The sequence below is a fragment of the Gymnogyps californianus genome, chromosome 3, assembly GCF_018139145.2.
Source record: "Gymnogyps californianus isolate 813 chromosome 3, ASM1813914v2, whole genome shotgun sequence".
Taxonomy (NCBI): domain Eukaryota; kingdom Metazoa; phylum Chordata; class Aves; order Accipitriformes; family Cathartidae; genus Gymnogyps; species Gymnogyps californianus.
Window position 1 is genome coordinate 27954946 of NC_059473.1, and position 17684 is coordinate 27972629.

At 41.3% G+C, this 17684-nt stretch overlaps 1 long non-coding RNA gene across 1 annotated transcript in view; it reads left to right on the plus strand.

Annotated features, from left to right (window-relative positions):
* Positions 1–2106: 2106 nt before the first annotated feature.
* Positions 2107–17684, plus strand: part of LOC127014913 (uncharacterized) — a 226161-nt gene continuing 210583 nt past the window's right edge. The window contains exon 1 of the long non-coding RNA XR_007766242.1: positions 2107–2137. This is a non-coding gene — a long non-coding RNA (uncharacterized LOC127014913). The remainder of the gene's footprint in view (positions 2138–17684) is intronic.

Below are 17684 nucleotides of genomic sequence, written 5' to 3' on the forward strand. Positions count from 1 at the left end.
CACAGCTTTTTGGGAGGGAAAACGGGCTTTTTTGGGGCTGGGCCGCGCGCTCCGGAGGAAGAAAGGAAGAAAGAAAGAAGTTCGCGGAGAAATTATGCAGGCGTGGCGGCAGCGTTGGGCCCGCACGCGTGCAGCCTGCCGCGCCCACAGGCCTACTGCCTGCAGGGCCGCGCTGCTGTGGGTTTTTGGTGTGCTGGAGCGGCGGGGCGCACATTGCTGTGAAAAGTGGCTGGTGGTGGTCACACAAGTATGGGCAGGGAGTGCTTGTGGGGGGCTGTTTGTTGCCGAAGTTGGCATGTATACGTTTGGTTATAGGGATACGTGCTTGCAAATCAACGTGGGTTTGGTGTGTTCAGAGCAGCTTGTCAGTGCGGAATAACAAACGCTTTCCTGGCAAGAGCTGCTTGTGTGCACCTGCAGGAAGTAAAGGTTATTTTATACTGTGGTGTTTAATACAGAGTGCAAAGAAATATTGACTGGTGCAGTTACTACAACTGAAGGGTAACAAAATCTCCCCCCTTTGCCTCCTTCGGCAGTGACAGTCTTTGTAGCTGCTCATTACCTTGGTAATGCTTCACAAATGTGTGGGCCGCAGCAGGAAGGAAAATAATTCAAATAATTTCAGATTCCTTTTCACAACTTGAGAAGCGGCAGGGCCACGGGAAAAGGGCAGCTTCCTGAAAGAGAAGGTTGGGGGACACTGCCTGAATGTTTAGGCCCAGATCTTGTGAACCCACCTCTATGTTAACATCTAGTGTACTACTTTCACAGTGCAATTTATATCAAAAAGTTCAGTGAGACCCTCAAGATCATGCATCCAGAGGTGCCTTTATTGCCCAAATCAGCCCATTAGTGTCTGTACTGCAGGCGTTAACTCCTTGAAGTGCCACTTTAAGGTTTTTAATTACCATTTCTTCCCTGTTCTAGTTAGTGCTTTGTCCCCTCTGAATTTTGCATTAACTTCATTGACTTCAGTGACAGTGCGGTCATGCCTGAAGTGTGCGCCTTATCAGTATAAGGAAGTCTAAATCAACAAGAGAGATCTGTAATATATCGAAGAGTAAATAAAATTCGTTCTTTGCTTGCAGCGAGTTTCACGTTTTCTCCTTCATGCAGGAGCGCCATGTCCCAGTGCTGAGGAGTACAGACAGTACGGAGGAATATTTGCAGAGGTACCGAAAATACTAAAAAATGAAAATGCTGCTTTTGTGTAACTGGAAAAAAAAAAACGTAGCAGAGGGAGAGGGACTCCATTCCCTGGACAGAGACCACTTTTTCAGGAAACTGAGTGGGGACAGCGCTGCTCCCTCCTACCTCTCCCCCTTCCCCTGTGTGCCTCCAGGCACAGGTGGTAGCTCCTGTGCTCCCTCACCAAGGAGGAACTGCTGGTTTTGCATTTGGGGTCTTGCTTTGGTGTGCTGGGGGGGTGATTGTGCGATTTTTGCCAAATATGAGGTGCACGAAGCAGATGTTGTTTGTTGCGTTCACAGCTTTTTTGCGACTTGCCTCTGTGGTGCCAGAGAGCAGCCGGGACAAGCAGCGAGAGCTGTACGGTGCTGTGGCCTTCTTCGCAAGACCTGCTTCATCCCCTTGGTCCTACCTTGGCTTTTACTCTCACTCCAAGATGATTTTTCTGTTGCCTCTAGGGGGAAATAAAAAAAGACCAAAATCACTGTATGAGGCAACACTTGTTTGCATTCCTGTGGCAGAGGCTTTACCTCCTGATTGACTCCTATGCCTGACACTGGAGGGAAACATGTTCTGAGATGGGGATTTCACACTGAAAATGGTGCTAAATCAGGACAATTTATGGGGATTTACTAGAAATTCCTGTACAACTAAAGAATGTTATTTATCTAATGGGTATTTACAAAATAAAGTGAACTGCTGCTAAAGCTTGAGGGCTTCCTGATGGAGGCAGGGCTGTGAAATAAGATGAAATAAACCCCAGTGGAGTGGTGCAGCTCGTTGTGGCCTGGCTGTAGGCACCTGGGCAGGGGCAGTGCTGGGGCCTCCTTCTTCCTCCTCCTCCTCCTCCTCCTGCCCCAGCCCTGGGGAGGTGCTGCTGTGGGGCTGGTGCTGGTGCTGGGGAGGCCTCGCAGAGCCTGAGGAGGAAGGGCACTGTGTTGGAGCTGAGGTTAGTAAGTCTGTTTTGTGTTCTTCCCCAGGGGGCTGCTGTGGGGAGCACCTGTGCCCAGGGAGGGGGACGAGGCTTGGGCCTCGGCAGGGTTTCTCCAGGGTGTGTGAGGAGCCTGTCCTTGTGCAGTGCTGAGCTGGGGCCACCATGGTGTTCATCACTGTCCTCGCAGGTGGTGGCCAGGGGAGCCCTGGCCTCAGCCTGTGGGCTGCTGGCAGCTGGTGAGGGGCTTGGACAGGCCATAGGTGCTCCTTTGGAGGAAAGGTTTCCCCATGGTGAGCCTTCCATGCTGCCTGGTTTATCTAGGGGCCTGCCTCTTCTAGCCTATGCCGTGTTCTTTATTTCTCTATTAATTTGCCTGGTGTGGATGGCATGCCTGCAGGCCTGTATCTCCCCAGCTCTTCTGAAATCCTTCCAGGGTCCTTTTTAAAAAGGTCGCTCTTCTTAACATTTGTGTTGCTCTTCATTTAACGTTGAGTGTGGACTATGCGTACTCTACAGGCTTATTCTGGCTGCTCTGAGTTCCCACTGACCAGGGAAAGAAACAGGGCTCACTTACAGATGCAGATAAACTTTACATGCCTGTTGCTTATTAGTGGAGGGAGAATTTACAAAAGATCTAGCTGTTGCCTGATTCTGGAGAATTAATAGTAATCAAGTTAGGGAGCAGGCTTTGTGTTTATCCCTATATGATCTTGCTCAAACAGGGAGTCCCACTGGAACAGGAGATGCAGGATCCAGGAGAAGGAAAGACAGGCTGATGCAGGATAGCCCTTCCTGACATTTATTTCTAAAAGTGGCAACTTCTGTTTCTGGTACGTTAGTACAGTTTTGGTGTTTGTGAGGCTCTTAAGTGTTTGCTTAACTTAAGTTTCTTTGAATGTATCATTCAGGATCTTTCCGTAATATTCGGGCTTGCATAGCCTAACAAATGCCTGTAAAAGCCTACGATAAAGACTTGGCCCACCTAATTGTTTTGAAACCGAAGTAGTAAATATATTTAGTCTTAACTTTACAAATAGTGAATAGCCAATGAGAGTCTGCTCTTCATAACTTTTCCAATAGATGGCACTGTGGTCCCACAAAGTGAAAAAGAAAAACCAAAGCAAAGCATTCCCAGACATTCTAAAAATAGAAATCACTTGCCAAATGCTCCGTTGTGCACAGCAGAGAACAATAGGCAAAAATTCCAAGGGTTGCTTAGAAAACAAAGTCCACTGGAGGTATAGATGCGTTTGGGTTTTGTTTTGGGTCCGTTCCCCCCCCCCCCGCCTTGTATGTAACATGTTGAGGACCATTCTGAAATTATAATCTATGGATTACTTGTGTTTGGAGTAACAGAGGTGGTTGGGGTGTATCATGTTTTTTAAGTCTGTATGAATTCAGTACTGTATCAAAGTGCCAGCATAGCAGGCCCGGCTTAGATTCTCTTGAACAATTTTTTTAAAGAATAGCTGGTGTTAGAGGCTTCCATGCAGTGCTGCCTAAAGTCCAGGTGGCTGCTTCCCACTGAGGGTGCCCATGCCATGGGCTACCAAGCCCATGCCCATTGGGCTTGGAAGCAGTAGCTGGGAGGAGAGGAATACAATGTAGGTGCTTGCAAAGCATGGGGAAGGACTTTTTAAAACCAAATAAACAGAAATATGCTGCTTTTGTGAGGGGAAAGATAAGGGGGGGGGGGGAAGTCAGATGGAAACTTCCTTGGTGAAGAGGAGGGCTGAGAGATGAAGGGGATAGTTGGGCTCATACAGGCTGACAGAGGAGAAGTGAGAAGAACTTGTAAGATCGGTAGAAAAGCAAGCTGAGAAAGAATTTGTGCATTGCTCTCTGAAACCAGGAAAGTGGATGTTACAAGGAGAGAACAAGAACAAAAGAGAAAGGAGAGGGAGACAAAGAAAGAAAAGGAGGAGGGAACAGAGGGAGCAGGTAGAAGAACATAGGTAAGGAGGCTTTAAAAAAAAAAAAAATTGGGTTGTCTGGCTATAGCTATATGAATGTGCTGCCTAGGGCAGTGAAAAACAAACGATCGAGTGTTAGCCAGTCAAGCCAACCTAAGATGGAGTTGCTTTAGAAAGCAAATTGGCCTGTGCATTGTGCTTGAGCAAAGAGTGATCTCAAGAAGCGGGTTTTTCTTCTCTGTGTGTTTTGAGTGGTTACTTTAGTGTGGCAATATAAGAGACCCCTTGGTCTCTCCAAGGATTGAAGCTGGTGTTGGGAGGGCTAGGGAGCTTGGCTTTCTGGTTTGGAAAAGGAAGGAAATGGACAATCAGTACTGGATTTTGTCCCCATTTAATTTTCTTGCTTATGCTGAGTTTGCTGTGTTAGGCTCTGCTTTTAAGGTGGAAAAAGACTTTTGGTTTCTTCAAATAGTTTTGGTGCAGCCTAAATATTTGAAACCTTGGAAAAGTCTCAAAATACAGCAAAACAAACTAAACCAGACCCAGAGAAAGAACAAGCTGGGGAAGTGGCTGAAATGGCAGGGGGTAGTTAGAGAGTCTGTAATTAAAAATTTTGGAGGAGAGATGCTCCCTTGAAGGAGGCAATTGAGCCTGTACTGCCTGCTTTAGCTGAAAGATCTTTATACATGGGATAGTAGATTTATGGTAGTGTTAAGAAATACTTTTAGAAATTTACTATGAAGTTATAAATGTGAAGATTGTGGGGGAGGATAAAGCAACAATTTTTAAACATTTGTCTTCTGAAAAGGCTGTATAAAATTCTTAAGAGGCAATTGTGCTGCAGGTCATGTGGCTATATGGTGTAACTTAGAGACTTAGATGGTTTTCTGGTTTTGTGAAGAGAGGCTGTCAAATTAATCATAAACATGAACATCCAAAATTATTTGCAAGGTCTCAGAGTCAGTTGACTTCACTGCTTGCATTTATTTTGCATGTATCTTACCCATTGAAATGGGGATGAGAGTTGGTTAACTATACGTCTTAATTTTAAGCTCTATTTAAGCTCTATTTAAGGGAAGAGTTTAAAGAAGGATATACATCTATCTTTAAGGAAAGTCACATCACACTTGTGCCATCATATATGAAGGCCATTTAATATTAAAAAGCTGTTAATAATGCAAGTTTATGTAGCTTTGTCAGTGAGCTGCATCCTAGAAAATGGCTCTGTCACTTTTGTGAAAACTTGTACATTGTTGCAGCAAGCTGAAAATGTCTCAGAAGTGAAAATATGCCTGCCTCAGTGTTTAGGGGATTTTTGTAGGAAACAGATGCTGGATTTGAGGGTGCTTTCAGCCAAGGTGAGTGGGGGGGTGTCTGTATTAAGTGCCCGGATCCAGGGTTGGGGAATTACTCTCTTGCATGCTCTGGGCTGCCCTGCCTCTCTCTGCCACCTTCCCCCTCATGGAGGGGCTCAGCCTTGATAGATAGAGGGTTGCCTTGAAGCTGGCACTATTTTAGGGAAGGCATGAAGCACCCATTCAGATGCTTCCCTCCCCACCAGCTTCCCTCCCCATACTCCCAAACTGCCTCCTGAGGGGCTCAACTTGTCTCCCACTTTGGTCAAGTGCTCTAAGGGTTTCACACTGCAACGTGAGGTCCATGCCAGTCGCCTTGTCTTGATGCAGCTGTGAACACGTTCCTGTAAATCCCCGTGGAGCGGCAGGGGGTGCTGCGCTTCCCGGGGTGGCTCAGGAGCAGCTGCGTGGGCACGGATGGCTGTAGGGTGGTAGCGGCTTGGGCCAACTCAGTGGCCAAGTCCTTTGTTGGATCCAGCCCCAACACCTCAGGAGTACTTGTTCCTTCTTGAGACTTACAAAGTCAATTAAGCTTGGTGGCTGTGTCCCATTGAAATCAATGCCGGTAAAAACCGCCTACATTCAGATCTATTGAGATTTATAGGTGCTTGCATATGTATTTAACACCCTAATAGCTTTGAAAATTTGACTGCTAATACTGAACTGTTTGCAAGGCCTATAGTAGCCTACATCTGTTTAAAATACTGCTGTGACTGATGGGTGTATCTGATTGTGTCTGTCATTCTCACTTAGCTATTCTGCGCCTGCAGTGTAACCCAGCCAAAAAAATGGTTACCACTATTTATTATGATAAAGGAAATGTTTGGTGTGGCTGTGTCGTTATTTCTTAAGTTCTTAACATATAGTATCTTTGAAAATTCAATTTTTTCTGGAGTTGGAGACTTGTGTTTCATTGGGGGTACTAGGAGTGCTATGGTGTGTCTTTGTGTTTGAAGGCAAATTTGTTAATAGAGAATTAGGGTACTTGCTCCATTGTCTTTAGGTTCCTAATAACTGTAGCCCGTTGACAGGATTCTTACAACACTTGGACAAATTTTCAGAGCTGTTTAGGGATGCCTGCCTGATGTTGATGTTTGTCTGCCTGCTTCTAAGCAGCTGGAGGTTGTAAAGGATATCTAGCAAACAGACCTCTTGCTGCAAATGTAATGTATTTGAAGTATTTTTGCAGGAGTAGCCTCTGTCATCTAAATACCGCTGAAAATAAAAGCCAAACTGTCAAGGAATGAAGATTGAGGTGACTGTTTTTGAAATGTAGTATTAATGTATAATACAAATGGGTGCATTTTCACTTATGTCAGTGAATTTGCTTCATGTTCCATAAGAGGATAAAGATTGGCCCAAAGTAATGGGAAGCTTATGTCTGGCTGCAAGGAAACCAGGAAATTCATGGGGCTTTAAAGTATGACCCACTGCAATATTCAGTATGTGTGATTTTTGGCATGATACAGCAGTAAATACTAGTTGAAAACAGAAGCACAAATTATAGGGTAAATAATTCAGGCCAAAGAGAGGCCTCCTGCTTATGCATATATAGTAAAGGAAATGGAAGTAGAACCGCAAAATACAATTGCTGGGAAGAACAGCAGCAGTTTGGAACATTCACTGCTAAAACTGTGGAAGTGATCCTCCTGGATGACACCTGAAATCAGAAGGGCATAATCATCTCCTTTGTATGTTTTTGTGTGCACTGACCAGTAAATCGTGTGAAGACTGCTGCGCTTGGCAGGCATCATTTTGGAGGGGACTTTCTGTTCTGCGGCCGCTGAGTTGGAGGATATAATCAGCATAATGCTCCTTTGGTAGATGATCTAATAAACGTCTGTGACTTGACTTTTAAAACTTTTTTTTTCTTTTTTTTTTTTTCCCCTTTTTTTTGTGGTATTGGGCTAGATGCATCATGCACTGGAAGAAGAGAACTTCTTTGTACTAAATTGTTGTTCTCATCTTTCACTTTGCATTTCATTTAGTATTTAATAGATAGCTTTGGCTGCTGACATAAGGCAGTGCTTGTCTCCTACTCTATACGTAGAGAGCCACCTAAGCAATGTTCTTACATGTCATTTGATATGACAATGTTTTTACCTTCTGGCAAAAAACAGAGCCAAGGTAGTCCCAACAGATGTGTTTGGCTAGCACTGTGGCTGAGTGATCTGGCTTCCGTTTGCTTCATTTGGGATGAGGAGGACCTTCAGAAATCAACAGCTCCCTTTCACAAGTGAGGTGCAAATTAAGGCAAATAGCAGAATGAACCGTTAGCACAGTAAATTCTCTAGCTTGGGCATCTTTTAGTTGCTCTTGGAGCTTAGATTGTCTTGGCTTAATGTGTACCAGGCTTTTCACAATGGGGAGGGGTATGAATGGTGTGTGACCTCTTTAGAGCCAGCAGTTGAGGAGTATGGCTAGCAGAGTTGATCAGGTGTGACCCATGGTGAGCTGTTGCTTCACGATTGCTTTCTTGTGCGGTGTGATAATTGGAAAACTACAATTCCTTGATATCTCCAGTGAATGCTGGTTTGAAATACAAATTGGACTGTATTTAATTTTTATATGGAATATTTCTACTTATTAAGTTGCTTGTTTTCTCTGGAAGCTAATCCATGGGATAATGGGGTGAAAATTCCTGTAGCTTACTCCATTAAATGACTGCTGGACAATGTAAGAAAGTAGGCTTTAAGGGTCAATTTGGAAAGTAACTTAGACCAGAAGTTTCCAATAACAATTGTGGTTTGGATACAGTTGAAATAAATTCAATTGTACTTGCATTGGCTAAGTAATAATATTAGAGTAGATGTGAACAATATGCGTTGGAGACTAACAAGCCATATCCTGAAAGAAAATTATAACTGATACAGACAAACTGGGGAAAAAAACTGGTGGTGATTACAAGCTATGAAAGTGCTGGTCCTAGCTGTCCCACTCAATAAATAATCCTGAAGAGGTATTAGCAGCATTAGTAGTAGCAGCATTTAGCCATCTGGCTTGGCTTCTGTGGGAGGTTTAAAAAAAAAAAACCAAACAAAAAACCCCACTGTTAGTGGAACTGCATCCATTGAAATCGTAGGAGGACTTGGCCCTGCCTTTTAATGTTTCAGTTCCTTGTGTGCTGTACATCCTGCACTTGGATCTCATGTGATCATTTGATTTGATAGGGCAGATGTTTTCTTGATGTTCATGGACCACCAATGGTCCATGAAGTCCTAGTTAGGGGTCAGTTCAAGTTAACCATGCATCAGTCTACCATGCTGGTGGTCTGCAAGAAACCTTGAGGTGACTTCAGACCTACGAACCTTTGTCCTGTGGCTGCATTGGTGGCTGCAGCTTCAAGCTTGTGTTGCCCGTTGCACTGTGGACAAAAAAAAAAAAGCTGTTTGTGTCTCTTGTGTAATCAAATCTACTGTTTTTACTGTTTCCTTGGCTTGGAATTGTAAACATGAGTGGTGATCTGGCAAAAATGCTTCTTGCTCATTCTTTACCGAGTGGGTATTTATGAGCTACTCTGAGTGAATGAGTCTTTGCTGTAGCTTAGTGTCTCTGTGACTGCGTTTCCCACGCGTTCTGTTTGTGTCTTGTTTTACTGATAAACTCTTCATCTTGTGTCTGTGTTAAACAACGTAACGTTCAGAAATTATCAAGTTAAGTGTAAAATGTCATCTAATTTTTTTGACTGACATTTAATTTTTTTTCCTAAAATTTGGCTTTCTTCATCCTATAAGAAAATGAAGCTAAGGATGAACGTTTTAATCTCTGAGCAAAGGCTTTTTTGTGTTTTCTTTGTGCTACTGCTAGAACTAAAACTGCCTTGAAATACATAGTTGATAGTATTTCTTGGTATGTGATTCGTACCATAATCAAACTAACAGGCATCAATGGAGCACTTAGAAGTTTATGCTTGGAATTAAGTCCAGTAAAATGCTTCTGGAATCTCCTGGTAATTTCCTTTTATCAATGTAAGTGATGCAGCATGAATCCATCATAATTACTGTGGAGCTGCACCAAATTAGATGATATGATTGAGACTGAATTTTTCCAATGGATTTTTTGAAGAAATGAGAGATGGTGACAAAGGGGCAGGCTGTGTAACATTCATCAGTTGATGAGTTTGTCCTCCTGTATATAGAAGAGACGTATTTCTTGTGTTCAGCGTTCCCCATTAGACTGCTTACGATCTGTTCAAAGTGATATCAGCTACTATTCTAATACAGTAGTGGTATATTATAATTCTGTTCTTGTTTACTTCAGTGCAGGGAATAGACAAATCAGGATTGTAATGTTAAGCATCTGTATCTGGTAAAGCCGTGCGTGACTAAACTTGGTGCAGTGGCTCACATCCTTGATTTGTTTACACTGATAGAAATTGAGGTCCATGTTCTCTCAGCTAAGCTGAGTTATTTCAGATTTATACTGGTGAAATGGGAACAAAAATATCTGGTGTGCGTTTTAAGTGTTGTACTAGGATAAACTCTTTAGTCTCATTTATCTGAGAAGTGCCAGTCAAACAGTAGAGGACAGGGCATGAATGTCAGACTGCTTCATGGGTAACGGTTGTGCAAGACAGACCATACTACGTGAGAGCTCTGTATGGATACCTAAATTTAGTTACCGCAGCTAATCTAGGTCACAGTGAAAATGACATTGTGGTACATTCACATGAGTTCCTTTTTTTTTCTTTAGCAGCTTTTGCTAGGCGAACAACTTTGATTTGGCCCACAGATGAAAAATGTTGTCTCTTGGCAAATTGGATATGAATTTTGGCAATTACAGCAGACCATATCAATCACTTGGAAGAGAAGACAGCTTGTCATTCCATGATTAGATGTGGGAAAATACAAATCAATTAAAAATATGGACTCCTAAGTTTTACAGCAAGTCTGCCACCCTTGGCTGCAGCCCTGGTAACTGGAACACCAGCGCAAGCTGCTGGAGGGGATGGTGTCCACCCTGATGTGCAGCTTTCCTTTGTGCATAGCTAGAGGAACATGCAGGCTTGGATGTCCTATACCAGAGTTGTCACTATGCATGAAACATTACTTTTGGGGCCTGCTGCTGACAGGGGGAACCTTCTGCAAGGCTACGGTGCTGCATTGTATGCAACACATGGAAACGTGTGTTATTACCAAGTGTTGGGTGGCCATCCCATTAAAGGGAAGTAGAGCTACTGTACTTGACTACAGTTGACCTTGTATCTGTATGCACAAATGCTTTATCCAAAAATATTTGTTACTCTTCCTCAGATTGATCAGAGTAAATAGGTCTAAACAGCTTTGAATGTTCAAAAGCTTGTAACTGAATCTTTGGAAATAGTAATGAAACCATTAAGACAACCAATTTTCAGCAGATGGCAGCATTGCACTCTGTAACTTCATTTTTCCAGCAGTGGTTTTGCAACTCTTTATTACTTAGGCTGGTAGGAGGCTGCCAGCTAAGAAGTAATCCAAAACCGCTTCTAAAATGTTTTGAAATACAGGTCTTAGTAGATTATGATAATTGGGTATTGTTTCAGACTCAGGGCTTTCATATGGAAAATACCACTGTGCTGCATAAGAAAATATTACACTAAAAAGCGATGCGAGTATACCTAAATCTTTTCTGTTAACTCTTTAAGTAATTGCTTTGAGACAGGGGAAGGCTGTTTGATAAAAGTGTTCTTATTTGTAAAAATATTAGCAAATCACTTAAAGATGCAAGAGTTCAAACTGGAACCATGTGTGTAGAGCTGTAAGTGACTTCCTGCATGTTATGTCTTTAAGACTACAAGACTCCCCCATTCCTTCTTTAGAAAAAAATATGCTGACTTTCCTAGTTCTTTTTGTACTATACCTTTTAAACAACATGCAGCCTGATCATCAGAGTCCATACCTAGGCAGATGTACAAGCGGACATACCCTTGTTAAAAGTTATCAACTGTTGGACAGTGTTCAAAAGTTCAGAAGCAGTGGTTAACTTTTGTCTGTGAAACCTCAATTAAGAATATTACATTGTGTACACGACATGCTTGATTGTACATTCAATCTGCTCAATTTATAGCAATTATGGCAAAATTGGAGAGGTTCTCCCTGCCTGCCCCACCTCCCCCATTGATTCATGGGAGTTCCAGTAAGACAGTGGAAGAAATGAAAATTGTTCCTGCTGCTAAAGGGAAGGGCTGAGTTCAGAGACCTCTTCAGAAAAAAACCTTCTAGTTCCAGATAGACAGACATCTGTCTGTGATGTACTGCTATATACATAATCCTAAACTGCATTAGAGATTCCATTTTTCATGTATTCTCTTAGGGAGAATATAAGGCTATTCTTAGGTTTGGCAGAAGATGCACTTTGAGAGTACTGCATTACAACCAGCTAGCACCGATGTAAATGGCAACACAAAACACAAGGCAATAATAAAAGGAAACTAGGTCAACCATCGCAGCCATTCAGAAAGAGGTTAAACACATACTTCTCTTGCAGATTATGCCCCTGCAACTGTTGGGTAGAAACAAGTACATTGATATCATTTAAATTGGTGGTCTCTTCAGAAAGCTTTATGCACCTACTTCAGAATTTGGCTTCAGAGTGAATGAAGAAACCTTCATCTTTTCCCTCTCCTTTCTGTTTTTTTCCCTGCAGGACAAAATAATAGTATAAGTAAAACCGAAGTTCAGACTGAATCACTTGGGTTACACTCCAGTACAATTCTGCCTTTTGTCACACAAGTGAACCACAATGAAAATTTTTGCAGTCGAAGTAGAATGCTGCAGGTGCCAGGCTATTTTGCTGAGATGAATGAATAGTTTCTCAGCTATACGCTGTCAGGATGTGATCATCTCAGTATTCTGGAACAAATTAAGCATATGCAAATTTCACTTGAATGGGAGAATTTCAGGAATATCAGCACCATGGGATTTGGTATTTTGAATTGATAGGGCTCCACATACTATTCACATCCTCAGAACATGGTCTGGTGGTCAGAGCAGTCTAATGCACACATTTTTTTTTTTTTTTCCTCGAACCCCGTAAACGCATTAGTGAACAAAAGTTGTGTGTTATGTAGTAGAAATGTGTAGCAAGGGACTTTTCAGCCTACCTGGACTCCCGTTGCAACTTGAGCAGAGTAATAAGAATTGGAATTAATTTCCTGTCTTCATCAATGGTTAAATGGAGCTTGCATAAGCCTGTTTAAAACAAAAAGCAAAAGCAAAACAAACAAAAAAAAGTGCTTGGTTAATGTTGCAGGAGGAAGTACTTTGAAAAGATTAGCAAAATTAATATTTTATACTTTAAAGGTGCATTGAGAGACTGAGATTCACTGCCGTGTGTGCGTATATTGTGAAAGGGTATTATTAGTCATCTTTCATCTTCGTCGCATCTTAAAACTTTGGCATGAAGATTTTGGATACTTTGAGTAGAGTCATCCTTTACTTTCTGCTCTCTACAGTTAAAGACATAGTATTATTGTATTCTCATTCAAGGGAGCAATGGGTGCTTTGTAAAAAGCAGTCGGTATTGTTTCTCTTGTGTAGTAACATCCCCCTCCCCCAAAGCGGGGGGGGGGGGGGGGCTCTTAACTATATCTGTCCTTCCAAAGGTCTTGCAGAAAGCCAAATAAATGTCAGGAGTGTTTTTGGTCTTGGAATTAAATCAGACAATCCATCTTCCATGTCTCTTTGGGTATTAAGTTTGTGAGATAAGTCACTCTTTCTAAAACAGCATTCACAGATCATTTCAGAGTGTTGCACACAATATTTTTTTAAAAAGTGAGACACAAACGCTCTTAAAACAAAAACCAAACAATAAAAAACAATCCAACCAACAAAAAAACCCCCACCAACCACAGAAGTTAGGTCTTGCTTTGAGAGACTTGTCTTTCCAGCTATGTGGACTGTCTTCCTTTGCTGTGCTGGACTGAGCAGTTCTGGGGAGGGCAGCTACTTTGGGTGGCTTCTGCTGCTGGAATTTTGTCTGGAAGAATGTCTTCCACTGTATATCGCTCTTGTTTTGCAACAGCATTTTATATCAAGAAAAGTTGCACCACGGTAACAATAGGCTTAATAGTGCATTAATTCCTGATGTCACTTCAGTAACACTATAGAGTGTATCCTGAATTTGAGATAAAATCTTAAAGGTGAAATAATCTTCCTCATCTGTAATATGCACTTATCTGTGCTTTTTCAGGATTGAATGACACACTTGCTTCTGGTCTGCTTGAATGACCATGTTTTCATATTTTAATGAAATACTGGATTTTGTGACTCTGGTCTTCCAGAGGGTACTATAAACTGCTTAAATAATCTGGTTTATCTTTGAGATACTGAGCAACACTTACTGTGAAAATGAGTCGAGTGTGTGGATATCTAACAGTTCCCCAAGTCCCTGTTGCAGTTGACATGGTTGATGTAGTAATTAAGGACTGATCCAGATGACTTTAGATGATACTTACCATACCATGGGGGGAGTTCTGGGTGTGTAACTGAATGTGGAACATCAGTTCCATGTGGAACACTTAGCGTTTAGGGGTTATGTACGCTCAGTATGACAGGAGATGCCATCAGTTTCCTCTTTAATACTCCTAATGAATTAATTTGTGGGTTTTTTTCCCAATAGCAAATAAGCCTGCAATTTTGTGGGCAATGAGTTTGATCTTTGTTTGCTAAATATCTTCTTTCTTAGTCGATTATATGTCATTGTTGCCTACATTTCCTGAATACAAAGTAAGTGTTCTCCATTTACATATTCAAGAAAACAGAATAAAAGATGTTTTTTCATGTGTTACAGCTCTTTAATAGTTATTTGCATATTGTATACATTTTAGAAGGAACCTATTCAAATAGCTATGTAAACCATTCAGAAAGACTCCCTTGGGCTCTGTTTGCTTTTATAGGGCGGATAATTTAAGAATTGTTTCTTTTTAAAGGATTAACAGCTTTAAGAAAGTGCTTTCTAAAGAGTTGCTTTTGTTTTCAAAGTGGGACAAAGTCGGCTGGCAGATGGGCTTTCAAAGCATCTCAGTCCTGGTGTACTTTGGAACTTGCCTAAAGAAATTATTTCCTGACCTGTATAGCCAACATTTCTTCTTCAAAATAAGACTTTTAAAAGCCTGCTAGGAAAACTCTCTCCAGCGTTTGGATAAAGGAGAGATCCTTATAGCTGCTAAAACTGTGAACTGGGCTGGTAATTTTAAATATGTTTAATATACTGAAATTGGACAAATATTGGACAATATTGGACAAAACTCAAAATCTGTTTTATCTTTCCAGGGAGAGCAAATCATAGCGTTCTGGGATTTTTTCTTGTTGTGTGGTGTGTTGCGTGTTTGGCAAAAACTGTTTAAGGACACAAGGAGGAAAGGCAAGGTTTGTAGACAGAGTTTAAGTCTCAATAGTTGGACTGGTACAGCTGGTAAAAGCAGCCAAGCTTTCAGGTACCCAAGGCCGGGCACCTGCATGTGCGCAGGAAGCATTGGGCTTCAAAGCTAAATACAAGGGGGAACGTGACTGATCAGATCATCTCTGTAAGAGGTGCCATCTCGTACCTCTGGAGCAGAGAAGACACATGAGACAGAGGGGTGGTAACGAGGAGGTAGCTGTTTTGGTGTGGGAAAGGGTTCTGACAAATGAAAAGGTGTACAGTTTGGGAATGGGGGAGAGGCTGTATGCGGGAAAGCCGAGGAGACACGTCATACCTTTATCGAGTGGGATGTGTAGTATCCAGTACAGCTGTGACTTTCACTTTCCAGGATTACTGTTCAGTGTAATGGCATGAAGCCATGATGTAATATAATATATGAATCAATGTTACTTATATATTACAGAATGAGGAAATCTAAAGGATTTTTACAACATCTATATTCTACTCAAGTTTGGTGGAATCAAGGAAATGATTTACGCTGTTTCATCTGCAGCAAGAAGACTATAATAATCACTGATGGAAGGGTCTGGTTGGGACTCTGGTGCTGTGTACAGAAATGGTCTCTGTTTCACTCTCAATGAGAGATGAAGTATAGGAGTGTTTCATTTTTCAAATGGGAAAAGTGATAACCACATGGAGAGGATCAACCTTTAAGTGTTAGCTTTCAGCTAAAGCAGTAGGTCAAGCTTGTTTCTGTGGTCCCTCTCATCTTATCTGCAGACATTTTCTATGCGTTGTCTCTGTTAGCTCACTGCTGTAACATCCCACAAATATTTAACAGATTTATCTTATAGTATCCCTTCAAAATAAAGACATAATATTCCCTTCTTGCTTAAGGGGGGGGGGAGAGGGAAGCAAAGGGATCTTTGTCTCTTTGGAGACAGATATTTAGCATATTAAACTTTTCTGGCAAGAACAGAACAAGCATAAAATAAGGTATTTGCTTCAATGCAGGATTTTTTTCTTATTACAATTTTAAAATCTTTTGGTTTTGTTATGCTGCAGCCTGCAGTTGTACATAAAAGTTGCAGTGGGAATAAGAATAACAAAAGTAGTATTTATCACTCTAGAAACACAGGTTTTTAAAGTTGTGCTTGGATGACTGCTTGTATCTTCTGAAACATCCTAGTTACCAGCAGGAAAGCATCTTTATGGTGAAGACTCAGCTTCTAAATGAGAAAATGGAGCACTCTGCTATCTCAGTTGTGCAGCATGAAAGCAGGGAGCATGTATTTAATGTGAATTGCTCTGGAATTTGTTTAGGCCTGTATTTTAGTGTGATTTTTTTAATATCTAGACTATTGTTTTAAAGTCTTAATAAAGCCACATGTGTCATATCTAAATTCAAGCAATCTGAAACTCTTATCATTAGGACTCTATAGAAATATGAGGCTATGCCTACACGGTTATCCTTGCAGGATATGGGAACTTAAAAGCTTATCTTAACAGTGAAATTGTAAATTGGGGTGGTGAATTTCTAATATTAGATACTACTCTGTGGCCGATTTTTCTTTTTTTTCTTTTTTTTTTCCCCTTCCCCCCCTCCCCGAGTTGCATCAGAGTAAGTCATTGTATATAGAACCTTGTTATAATTCTACTACTTTCAACCCTCATTGCAATTCATATCTGTATTCCTTTTTCATGTACATGAAATTTTAAGCCATTGCCATCTGATAGCTGCTTGGGATAGCATCCATTTCACCCTTCTCTTTAACTGAAAACAACAACAACAAAACCCCTCCGTTAACCTTAAGGAGTATGTTCCCTGACAAACAAAAGAGCCTTATGCCACCCCCATGGCAGTTTCGATGTTTAATTCTGACATTTAATTCAGAAGTGGACAAGGGGAAGTGCTACTATGCAAAGATACGCAGATCTGAAGCCCCAACAAATCTTGTGGCTGCACACATTTACAGAGCCAAGGGTTTCTCAGAAATAGGAGTAAGGACTCTCTTCCACTTAGTAAAGCAGGCAGATCCAGCTGGCCTTTGGAGAAGCTGTGGAGTTTTTCTGTTTCGAGTTTCTCTCTTCTCTCCCTGCAGTTAGAAATCAAAGTGGATGCAACAGTGATTGCTGTGTAATTCCTGCATTTGCCACAGGCCTCTGCTGCAGATAGGGAAACATATATGGGGGCTAACCAACTTTTTTTTTTTTTTTTTTTTTTTAAACCATATGGCTTTAAGAGGAAAATTAGATCATCTTATTTGACTGACATTACTGTTACACTTTTTTTTCCCAATAGAATTAAAGCAACTTCCCAAGATCCAGTCGTTCTCTTGTTTCCATTTCACATTTTTCCCCTCTTCTAGTAGAGAAACTAAAACAACACACAGCCCTTTTTATACCATCAATGCATGTGCGCTGCAACCTGGTGCATGGCGGTCTTAAACTATGTCTTTTCTGTGTGTGTGTTTTCAGGTTTTTTTTGTCAGCCAGTTCAGGTATACTGATACATAGTTTGAAAATTCAGAAAAAGAAACAGAGCTGATGATTCAAATTCTATCCTACTGCTTAATTTTAGTCTAAATCAGTGGAGGTGCAATATATATTTGAATCCATATAGATTTGTGTGTGTGTGTGCACCAGTCATCTTACCTTTGCAAATAGAAGAATCCAGCTGAAAAGTGGAGCCCGCTATTATACAAGTTTATTATTCTCAGTAATCCATAATACAGCTTTGATAAATCTAATGCTCACTCATCTATTCTGTGGACAGTGGTACTCATTGCAAGACTTATTACTCGAAAACATTTAGTTTTATGTTGGGATTTCATCAATGTAAAAAGCTCTTAAGAAGTTAATAAATCATGATTTGAGGTAATGGTCCGTCCAAAAGATTAGAAATGAAATTTGTAGATTTCCAGTCTCCGAGAACTGATAATCATTTACTTG